The 12,289-nt window shown below is 37.7% G+C and overlaps 1 protein-coding gene across 8 annotated transcripts in view; it reads right to left on the bottom strand.

The window, feature by feature from the left end:
* The window catches only part of NLGN4Y (neuroligin 4 Y-linked), a 285,691-nt gene that overhangs the window by 209,182 nt on the left and 64,220 nt on the right, over window positions 1-12,289 (bottom strand). Inside the window, exon 2 of one of the 8 annotated variants that reach the window (XM_063721436.1) lies at window positions 9,336-9,414. The gene's annotated coding sequence lies outside the window, so the exon portion shown is untranslated. 8 annotated transcript variants of the gene reach the window in all.

The raw sequence follows: 12,289 nt of genomic DNA, 5'->3' as shown, positions 1-12,289 counted from the left end.
AAATGGGAAAAGGATTCCCTCTTTAACAAATAGTACTAGGAAAACTGGCTGGCCATATGTAGAAAGCTGAAACTGGATCCCTTCCTTACACCTTAAACACAAATTAATTCAAGATGTATTAAAGACTTAAATGTTAGACCTAAAACCATAATAACCCTAGAAGAAAACCTAGGCAACACCATTGAGGACATAGGCATGGGCAAGGACTTCATGATTAAAATACCAAAGCAATGGCAACAAAACCCAAAATAGACCAATCAGATCTAATTAAACTAAAGAGCTTCTGCGTGGCAAAAGAAACTACCACCACAGAGAACAGGCAACCTACAGAATAGGAGAAAATTGTTGTAATCTACCCATCTGACAAAGGGTTAATATCCAGAATCTACAAAGAACTCAAATAAATTTACAAGAAAAAGCAAATAACCCCATCAAAAAGCGGGCAAAGGATATGAACAGACACTCCTCAAAAGAACACATCTATGTAGCAACAGACACATGAAAAAAATGCTCATCTTCACTGGTCATTAGAGAAATGCAGATCAAAACCACAATGAGATACCATCTCACACCAGTTACAATGGCAGTCATTAAAACGTCAGTGAACAACAGATGCTGGAAAGGATGTGGAGAAATAGGAACACTTTTACACTGTTGGTGGGAGTGTAAATTAGTTCAACCATTGTGGAAGACAGTGTGGTGATTCCTCAAAGATCAAGAACTAGATTTACCATTTGACCCAGCCATCCCATTACTAGGTATATACCCAAAGGATTATAAATCATGCTGCTATAAAGACACATGAACACATATGTTTATTGCAGCAGAATTCACAATAGCAAAGACTTGGAACCAACCCAAATGTCCATCAATGATAGACTGGATTAAGAAAATGTGAGACATATACACAATGGAATACTATGCAGCCATAAAAAAGGATGAGTTCATGTCCTTTGCAGGGGTGTAGATGAAGCTGGAAACCATCATTCTCAGCAAACTGTCACAAGGACAGAAAACAAAACACCGCATGTTCTCATTCATAGGTGGAAATTTAACAATGAGATTATCTGGGCACAGGGCGGGGAACATCACACACGGGGGCCTCTCAGGCACTAGGGGACTTGGGGAGGGATAGCATTAGGAGAAATACCTAACGTAAAGGATGAGTTGATGGGTGCAGCAAACCAATGTGGCACATATACACCAATGTATCAAACCTGCAGGTTGTGCACATGTACCCTAGAACTTAAAGTAAAATAAATAAATAAATAAATAAAACTGGGCAGCCGTTTTGGCTGACACTGAGCTAGCAGCAGGAGTTTTTTTTTTTTTTTTTTTGGTTTTGTTTTTGTTTCTTCCGTGCCCCAGTGCTGCCTGGAACCCCAGTGAGACAGAACTGTTCACTCCCCTGAAAAGGGGGCTGAGGTCAGGGATCCAAGTTGTCTTGCTCAGTTGATCTTGCCCTCTCAGAGCCCAGTAACCTAAGATCCAATGGTTTGAAATTCTCACTGCCAGCACAGCAGTCTGAAGTTGACCTGGGTCACTCGAGTATGGTGCAGGGAGGGGTATCTGCCATCACTGAGGCTTTAGTAGGCAGTATTCCCCTCATAGTGTAAATAAAGCCTCCGGGAAATTCAAACTGGGTGGAACCCACCACAGCTCAGCAAAGCTGCTGTAGCCAGACTGGCTCTCTATACTCCTCTTCTCTGGGCAGGGCATCTCTGAAAGAAAGACAGCAGCACCAGTCAGGGCTTATAGATAAAACTCCCATCTCCCTGGGACAGAGCACCTGGAGGAAGGGATGGCTGTGGGTGCAGCTTCAGCAAACTTAAACGTTCCTACCTATGGCTTGAAAGAGAGAAGAAGATCTCCCAGCACAGGACTTGTGTTCTACTAACAGACAGATTGCCTGCTCAAGGTGGGTCCCTGACCCAAGTGCCTCCTGACTGAGAGACACCTCCCAGCTGGGTTCAATGGACACCTCATATAGGAGAGCTCTGGTTGACATCAGGTGGCTACCCCTCTGGGAAGAAGCTTCCAGAGGAAGGAGAAGACAGCAATCTTTGCTGTTCTGCAGCTTCTGCTGGTGATAGCCAGGAAAACAGGGTCTGGAGTGGACCTCCAACAAACTCTAGCTGACCTGCAGCAGAGGGGCCTGACTGTGAGAAGGCAAACAAACAAACAGAAAGCAATGACATTAACATCAACAAAAAAGACACCCATGCAAAAATCCCATCTGAGGGTCACCAACATCAAAGATCAAAGTTAAATAAATCTGTGAAGATGAAAAATAAAACAGTGCAAAAATTCCGAAAATCTCAAAAACCAGAATCCCTCTTCTCTTCCAAAGGATCATAACTCCTCACCAGCAAGGGAACAAAACTGAACAGAGAATGAGTTTGACAAATTGACTGAAGTGGCTTCAGAAGGTGTGAAATAACAAACTCTTTTGAGCTAAGGGAGCATCTTCTAACTCTGCAAGGACACTAAGAATCTTCATAAAAGGTTACAGGAACTGCTAGCTAGAATAACCAGTTTAGAGAAGAATATAAATGACACGATATAGCTGAAAAACAAAGCACGAGAACTTCCTGAGGCATACACAAATACAAATAGCTGAATCGATCAAGGAAAAGAAAGTATATCAGAGATTGAAGATCAACTTAATAAAATAAAATGTGAAGACAAGATTATAGAAAAAATGAATGAAAAGGAATTAAGAAAGCCTCCAAGAAATATGGGACTATGTGAAAACATCAAACCTATGTTTGACTGGTGTACTTGAAAGTGACCAGAAGAATGGAACCAGTTAGTAAACACACTTCAGGATGTTATCCAGGAGAACTTTCCCAGCCTAGCAAGAAGTCCAACATTGAAATTCAGGAAATAAAGAAAACACCACAAAGATACTCCTTGAGTAGAGCAACTCCAAGACAAATAATAGTCAGATTCACCAAGGTTGAAACAAAGGAAAAAATGTTAAGGGCATCCAGAGAGAAATAGCAGGCTACCTAAAAAGGGGAGCCTATCAGACTAATAGCAGATATCTCTGAAGAAACCCTATAAGCCAGAAGAGAGTGGGGGCCAATATTCACCATTCTTAAAATAAAAATAAAAATAAAAAATAAAAAAACAGAATTTCATATCCAGCCAAACTAAGCTTCATAATTGAGGGAGAAATAAAATCCTTTACAGAGAAGCAAATGTTGAGGGATTTTCTGACCAGCAGGACTGCCTTTAAAGAGCTCCTGAAGGAAGTACTAAATATGGGGGGGAAAAAAAAAAAGATACCAGCCACTGCAAAAACTACCAAAATGCCACTGCAAAAACTACCAAAATGTAAAGACCAATGACACTGTAAAGAAACAGCATCGACTAACATGCAAAATAATCAGCTATCATCATAATGACAGGATCAAATTCACACATAACAAGATTAAAATTACATGTAAATGGGCTAAATGCCCCAGTTAAAAGACACAGACTGATAAATTGAATAAAGGGTCAAGACCCTTTGGTGTATTGTATTTAGGAGACAAATCTGACAGGCAAAGTAAAACATAGGCTCAGAATAAAGGAATGAAGGAATATTTACCAAGCAAATGGAAAGCAAAGAAAAGCAGGGGTTGCAATCCTAGCCTCTGATAAAACAGACTTTAAGCTGACAGAGATCAAAAGAGACAAAGAAGGGCATCAAATAATGGTAAACAGATCAATGCAACAAGAAGAGCTAACTATCATAAATATATATGCACCCAATACAGGAGAGCCCAGATTCATAAAGCAAGTTCTTAGAGACCAACAAAGAGACTTAAGTATACTCCAGCACAATAATACTGGGAGATTTTACCACAACACTGTCAATATTAGACAGATTAATGAGACAAAAACTTAACAAATATATTCAGGACTTGAACTCAGCTCCAGACCAAGCGGACCTAAGACACATCTACGGAACTCTTCACCCCAAATCAACAGAATATATATTCTTCTCAGCACCACATCACACTTATTCTAAAGTGGACCACAAAATTGGAAGTAAAACACTCCTCAGCAAATGCAAAAGAATGAAAATCATAACAAACAGTCTCTCACACAACAGTGCAATCAAATTCGAACCCAGGATTAAGATACTCACTCAAACCCACACAACTACATGGAAACTGAACAACTTGCTCCTGAATGACTACCATAAGGAAATTAAAGCAGAAATAAATAAGTTCTTTGAAACAAATAAGAACAAAGACACAATGTACCAGAATCTCTGAGATACATTTAAAGCACTGTTTAAATGGAAATTTAGAGCACTAAATGCCCACAAGAGAAAGCAAGAAAGATGTAAAATCAACACCCTAACATTGCAATTAAAAGAACTATTCAAGCAAGAGTAAACAAATTTAAACCCTAGTGGAAGACAAGAAAGAAATAAGATTGGAGCAGAACTGAAGAAGATAAAGACACAAAAAACCCTTCAAAAAAAATCAGTGAATCCAAAAGCTGATTTTTGGAAAAGATTAACAAAACAGATGTATTGCTAGCCAGACTAATAAAAAATGAAAGAGAAAAGTATCAAATAGACACAATAAAAAATATTAAAGGGGATATCACCACTGATCCCACAGAAATGCAAGCTACCAGCATAAAATACTATAAACACCTCTACAGAAATACCAGAAGAAATGGATAAATTCCTGGACAAATACACTCTCCCAAGAATAAACCAGGAAAAAGCTGAATCCCTGAATGGACCAATAACAAGTTCTGAAATTAAGGTAGTAATTAATAGACTATCAAGTAGAAAAAGCCCAGAACCAGACAGATTTATAGCTGAATTCTACCAGCGATACAAAGAGGAGCTGGTACCACTCCTTCTGAAATGATTCCAAACAATAGAAAAACAGGGACTCCTCCCTAACTCATTTTATGAGGCCAGCATCATCCTGATACCACGAACTGACAAAGATACAACAGAAAAATAAAATTTCAGGCAAATATCCCTCATGAGCATCACTGCAAAAATCCTCAATAAAATGCTGGCAAACCAAATCCAGCAGCACATCAAAAAGCTTATGCACCATGATCAAGTCAGGTTCATCCCTTGGGATACAACGCTGGTTCAACATAAGCAAATCAATCAACATAATCCATCACATAAACAGAAACAATGACAAAAAAACACGTGATTATCCCAATAGATGCAGAAAAGGCCTTCAATGAATTTCAACACGTCATGCTAAAAACACTCAATAAACTAGGTATTGATGGAACATATATCAAAATAATGAGTGCTATTTATGACAAACCCATAGCCAACATCATACTGAATGGTTAAAACCTGGAAGCATTCCTTTGGAAAACCGGCACAAACAAGGATGCCCTCTCTCACCACTCCTATTCAACATAGTATTGAAAGTTCTGGCCAGGGCAATCAGGCAAGAGAAAAAATAAAGGATATTCAAATAGCAAGAGAGGAAGTCAAATTGTCTCTGTTTCCAGATAACATGATTGAATATTTCGAAAATCCCATTGTCTCAGCCCTAAATCCCCTTAAGCTGGTAAGGAACTTCAGCAAAGTCTCAGGATACAAAATCAATGCGCAAAAATCACAAGCATTCCTATACACTGATAATAGACAATCAGAGAGACAAGTCATGAGTGAACTCCCATTCACAATTGCTACAAAGAGAACAAAGTACCCAGGAAAACAACTTGCAAGGGAAGTGAAGGACCCCTTCAAAGAGAACTACAAACCACTGCTCAAGAAAATAAGGATACCCACAAATGGAAAAACATTACATGCTCATGAATAGGAGGACTCAATATTGTGAAAATGGCCAAACCGCCCAAAGTAGTTTCCAAATTCAACGCTATTCTCATCAAGCGAACAGTGACCTTCTTCACAGGATTAAAAAAAAAAAAACTACCATAAATTTCATATGGAACCAAAAAAGAGCTTATATAGCCAAGAAAATCCTAAGCAAAAAGAACATAGGTAGAGGCATCATGCTACCTGACTTCAAACTGCACTACAAGGGTACAGTAACCAAAACAGCATGGTACTGGTAAGAAAATAAACATATAGACCAATACAACAGAACAGAGGCCTCAGAAATAACACCCACATCTACAACCATCTGAACTTCAACAAATCTGAAAAAAAACAAGCAATGAAGAAAGGATGTCCTATTTAATAAATGGTGTTGGGAAAACTGGCTAGCCATGTGCAGAAAACGAAAACTGAACCCTTTCTTTACACCTTATACAAAAATTAACTCAAGGTGGATTAAAGAGCTAAACATAAGACAAAAAATCAAAAAACTAGAAGAAAACGTAAGCAATACCATTCAGGACATAGGTATGGGCAAAGACTTCATGACTAAAACATCAAAAACAATGGAAACAAAGCCAAAATTGACAAATGAGATATAATTAAAGAGCTTCTGCACAGCAAAAGGAACAATCATCAGAGTTAACAGGCAATGGGAGAAAATTTTTGCAATCTAGCCATCTGACAAAGGGCTAATATCCAGAATCTACAAGAAACTTAAACAAATTTACAAGAAGAAAACAAACAACCCCATCAAAAAGTGTAAAGTTTATGAACAGATACTTCTCAAAAGAAGACATTTGTGCAGCCACCAAATGTATGAAAAAAAGCTCATCATCACTGGTCATTAAAGAAATGCAAATCAAAACCACAATGAGATACGATCTCATCTCAGTTAGAATGGCAATCATTGAAAGTCAGGAAACAACAGATGTTGGAGAGGATGTGGAGAAATAGAATGCTTTTACACTGTTGGTGGTAGTGTCAATTAATTCAACCATTGTAGAAGACAGTGTGGTGATTCCTCAGGGATCTAGAACTGGAAATACCATTTAACTGAGCAATCCCATTACTTGGTATATACCCAAAGGATTATTGATCATTCTGTTATAAAGACACATGTACATGTACATTTATTGCATTCCTATTTACAATAGCAAAGTCATGGAAGCAACCCAAATGCCCATCAATGATAGACTGGATACAGAAAATGTGGCACACATACACCATGGAATACTATGCCGCCATAAATAAGAATGAGTTAATGTCCTTTACAGGGACATGAATGAAGCTGGAAATGATTATTCTCAGCAAACAAACAGAGGATCAGAAAAGCAAAAACCACATGTTCTCACTCATAAATGAGAGTTGAACAATGAGAACACATGAACATGGAGAAGTGGAACATCACACACCGGGGCTTCTTGGGGAATGGGATGCAAGGGAAAGATAGCATTGGGACAAGTACCAAATGCTTAAAGGTTTTAAAGGCTTAAAACCTAGATGATGGGTTGAAAGGTGCAGCAAACTACCATGGTACATGTATACCTATGTAATAAACCTGCACATTCTGCACATGTATACCAGAACTTAATGTATAATAAAAATAAACAATTAAATAATTCGGCAACTTGTAAATTTTTAGCATTGCAAAAAATGTTGATATTGATAATATCAATATTTTTTATTGATATCACTCAAATGTACATTATCATCATTAAAGAATCTCTGTAAATTTAACCAGCCTACGTCCTTGCTGGCAAAAAATAAAAGATCTCCCATGTGAGTTTCACAAACTAAAATGGATTTCACAAGGGATGAAATGTGGTTATTCACAGATAAGTTGATAGAGAGATTTTTAATTTTCCTAAGATAAAAAGGGGATGCCACAAATCATTTCTAAAATTTTTAATGGATAAAAAATATTTATAACAAAGGTAAAAACTAACTTCACTGTATATTTATATGTATATGTATGTGTGTGTGTGTGTGTGTGTGTGTGTGTATATATATACACAAAGCATATATATATGTATATATATATGCTTTGGGAATATATATATATATGCTTTGGGAATGAAGAAGGACTATATGGTGTGTCTTCTCTGCAAAGACTGCATGAAAAAAATTACCTCAGAATGGCATTTTTGACCAGTTTATAAATTGATTGGGTATTTTAAATCATTCTCTGCAGGGAAGTTATTGTGACTCAGGTTGTAATTATAGCAAGGCCCACACTATTCAAGCCTGTTATAATATAACGTTCAGAATAAAAACTGTAATAAATTTCTTCCCAAAGTATGAATTCCTCAAATTGAGATTGGTTTAATTTTAAGATACATATTTGATTAAGGTAAGCCCTGATCATAGGTATTTTGGTATTTGGGTCTTATCACGAATAAAATCAGATCTCCTGGGTGTTTATGGCCTTGTTTTTCAAAAGCTTGGAATATATTAGAAAATAGGAAGCTTTGTAGTTGCATTAAAAAAGTAAGATAAATGAGAAAGAGCACCCTTCCCTGTGTTTTACTTATAGACACACTGAAGGTCTGGGCCCACTGAGATGTCTGCTGTCATGAGGTTTCTGAGAGCAAGAAGCACTTGAGACATCTGCTTCCATCTCACATTCATTACGGAGCATCCAGAAAACAAAAGTAACAGAATCTGATCCTTGCCCAAATAACTGGGCTTGAACAACAATCCTTCTATGCTGTTCACTAAGAAAGTCTAGAATAGCTATTCCTAAAACTATGCAAGCTACAGACATCTCTGGCTTCCATCTTCTTTTGTTTCTAGAGAAGACAACATTTTAGGGTACCTGAGTGGGATGTGACTTATCTTTTGTTCTGAACCCCAGAGCTCTCTGCTGTTACCTACACCAATGACCATCCTCAACACATGGCCATGAATGCATGCACACACACCTCCTTTATCCCTGCTTAACATGCATCCAACACCAGCAATCTGCCAATTCATCTACTTTTGTATGTGTACGTATTTTAATATTCTCTTCTTTATTTCTTGTCCTGTATAAAAGAGATTATAATCTAATTTGTCTTTTGTCATATCTTAGGAGTTCTTTGCAGTTATCTATGCAGTTTCTGTAAAATTTAAAAATCAAATCTCATTTAAAAATCCACCATTTTGCACCAGAGAAATTCAAATCGAAAACTCACACCAGTCAGAATGGCTACTCATAAAACATCAAAAACAACAGGTGTCTTTGAGGCTGCAGAGAAGAGAAGGCTACATATACTATTGGTGAGAATGTGAATTAGCCATTGTGTAAAACAGTATGGAGATTTCTCAAGGAACTTAAGAGGAACTACCATAGACCTGGCAATCCCATTAATGGTTTTATATATATATGAAGTAAAATAAATCATTCTAACAAAAAGACACATGCACATGTATGCTAATTACAGCACTGTTCACAATAGCAGACATGGAGTCAACCTAAGTGCCCATCAACGGTGGTTTGAATAAAGAATATCTGATGCATACATACCATGGAATACTATTCAGCGATAAAAACAAATAAAATCATGTCCTCGGCAGGAACATGGATGCAGCTGGAAGCCATTATCCTAAGTAAATTAATGCAAAAACAGAAAGTTAAATACCACATGTTCTCCCTTATAAGTTGGGAACTAAACATTGGGTACTCATGAACATAAAGCAATAACAGAAACTCAAGACTACTAAATAGGATTGACGGAGAGGGGAAAGGTGGAAAACTACCTGTTGTGTACTATGCTCCACATATGTATGACAGAATCATCTGTACCTCAAACCTCAGCACCATCCAATACACCCAGAGAAAAAAACTTACACTCATACACCATGAATCAAAAAAAAAGTTAAAATTATAAAAATTTGTCAAATAAATATTGAATATGTTCAAGGTAATAAATAAATAAAATGTTATTGGAATACACACAAAAAATGAACCACTTTGAACCATTAGCTTTACTATATATTAAGTAATTGGTGAGTAAAAACGTGGCCAGGCATGGTGGCACGTGCCTATAATGCCAGGTAATTGGAAGGCTGAGCCACGAGCATCACTTGCCCAGGAGTTTGATTTTAGTCTAGGCAACATAGCAAGGCCTCTCTCAAAAAGACAGGATGACACCAAACATATTATCTTCAAGATGGTCTTGCACCATATTGCAGTTTAAGGTATCATCTCCATCACCTCCCTCTCCATTTCTATTCTTCCACTGAAGTTTAATGGGTCAGGAACATGCATGAGCCATAATGGTAGAAACCAGAATTTTCAGCAGGGGACTTAGCAGAACCCAAACTACACCCAAGGGTAGAGTTAATCATTTATATGTTACCAAAATTGATTGGATAGGAGGATATTCCATAGATAGGAAGACCAAATACACCATTAGGAATACAGCATACATCTTTCTAGAGCAAACTATGTGGACAGCAAGATCCTACACTGACCAAAGAAATAAGACAACAGCAAAACACAGAAGTTGGCTTAATCCATTCAGGCTGCTGTAACATAATATCACAGCCTGGGGTGAGTGGCAGTGGGGCAGGTCGTGGTGGGGCTTATACACCGCAGACATTCATTGCTCCCAGTTCTGGAGACTGGAAATCCAAAATCAAGACATGGTAGATTCAGTGTATGGTGATGGCCCACTTCCTAGAGGGCTGACTTTTCCTTATGACTTTGAAAAAGGGGGAAGGAGCAAGTAATCTCCCTGGAGTATCTTTTAAAAATTCGTTAATGCCATTCATGTGGCATCCACTCTCAATATCTCATTAGCTCCAAAGCCCCTGCCTCCTAGCACCATCACTTTGGGGTTACAATGTCAACATGTGGATTCTGGAAGGACACAAGTCTTCAGATCATAGAAGTATCCTGTAAAGATCACTGTGCTTGGTAAGGGCACAGAGTGGGGTAAAGAATGAGTTCCTGCCCATGAGAAGCTTACATTTTCATGACAGTATCTATCCCTACCTGTGATGCTTTTTTTTTTCTTATTATTCATCATCTGCATATCTAAAGCTAACACAAGCAAATAATACAAGGTTACTAATGCTTGATTTTCTGTGTCAAATGTTTTCCAAACACAATTTCTAAATCTAAATCAAATAATTTGCAGATTCTCTGGGCTTTGTGTTCATCTGTCTTACCTACTCAAAGTCATATATATCATCAAGGTCGTGGAAGCACACACCTGTAGTGCCAGCTGACAAAATGGTGTGTGCCACCATGCCTGTAGTGCCATGACTATCTTGTCTTCAAGAATATAGTCAGATGGATATCTTATGGTTCTCCTAAAAATCTCATTCTCCAATCCCCTAAATGGCTTAAACAATTTTGTTTTATATTTAGATAACTACATCATTACATTTTTAGTCGTTCAGCCTACACTCAAAGCTGTCTTTTGTGGTTGATTCCTCCACCATAAATCCGTATCAAGGAAGAAGTCCTCACATCTACAGATAGCCTCAACATAGGACAAGAGGCTCAATGCCATTCATTATTGGTGAAATGCAGATGAAATCACAATAGGATTAATAAAAATTTGATACAATAATATCAACTACTGAAGAAAGATCTGGAGCAACTAGAACTCCCATGCAATGATGCTGAGCCTCTGTGCAACCCCACTGCAAAACAATTTTAAATCACATTGGAAAGTAGAAGATACAGAAGCCTACGGTGCAAGTAGACACACACACACACACACACACACACACACACACACACACACACACACCCATCCTCTATAGGGTTTCTAAAATATTTGCATCAGGAAATATGTATAGAAATGTCCATTGCAGCCCAAATATTTTTTCTTCAACTTTTAAGTTTCAGGGTAAATGTGCTGGATTTGTAGGTTTGTTACATGTGCCATGGTTATTTGCTGCACAAATAAATCCATCACCTACGTATTAATCCCAGCATCCATTAGTTATTCTTCCTGATGTTCTCCCTCCTCCCACATTCCCAGACAGGCCTCATTATGTGTTGTTCTCTACCCACATGTGTTCACATGTTGTCATCATTGAGCTCCCACTTATAAGTAAGAACATGCAGTGTTTGGTTTTCTGTTCCTGCATTAGTTTGCTGAGGTTAATGCAGCCCAAATTGTAATTGCAAAAAAAGTTACGACAATCCAGATATCCATAAATAGGACAATGAATAAATAAATGTTGGCATATTAAAGCAGAAAGCTTTACACAACAGTCAAAAATGAATAAAATACAGATATATGGACCAAAATGGGAAAACCTCAATCATAAACGCCAAGCCATGAAACACTACAAATAGTGTGATTTTCATTTACATAATGGTAGAACTAAACAATATATTGCTCAGAACTGTGTTTGTTCTGAAATATAAAATAGCAAGGGCATTCTGAAAACCAAATCCTGAGGAAGTACATTTCTCTGAGGGGTAGGAGAGAGGAAGCAAACTCACATTGATATACA

This window comes from Pongo abelii, chromosome Y, assembly GCF_028885655.2.
Source record: "Pongo abelii isolate AG06213 chromosome Y, NHGRI_mPonAbe1-v2.0_pri, whole genome shotgun sequence".
Lineage (NCBI taxonomy): Eukaryota > Metazoa > Chordata > Mammalia > Primates > Hominidae > Pongo > Pongo abelii.
The sequence above is the reverse complement of the archived record's forward strand: the minus strand, read 5'-3'. Positions and strand labels throughout refer to the sequence as shown.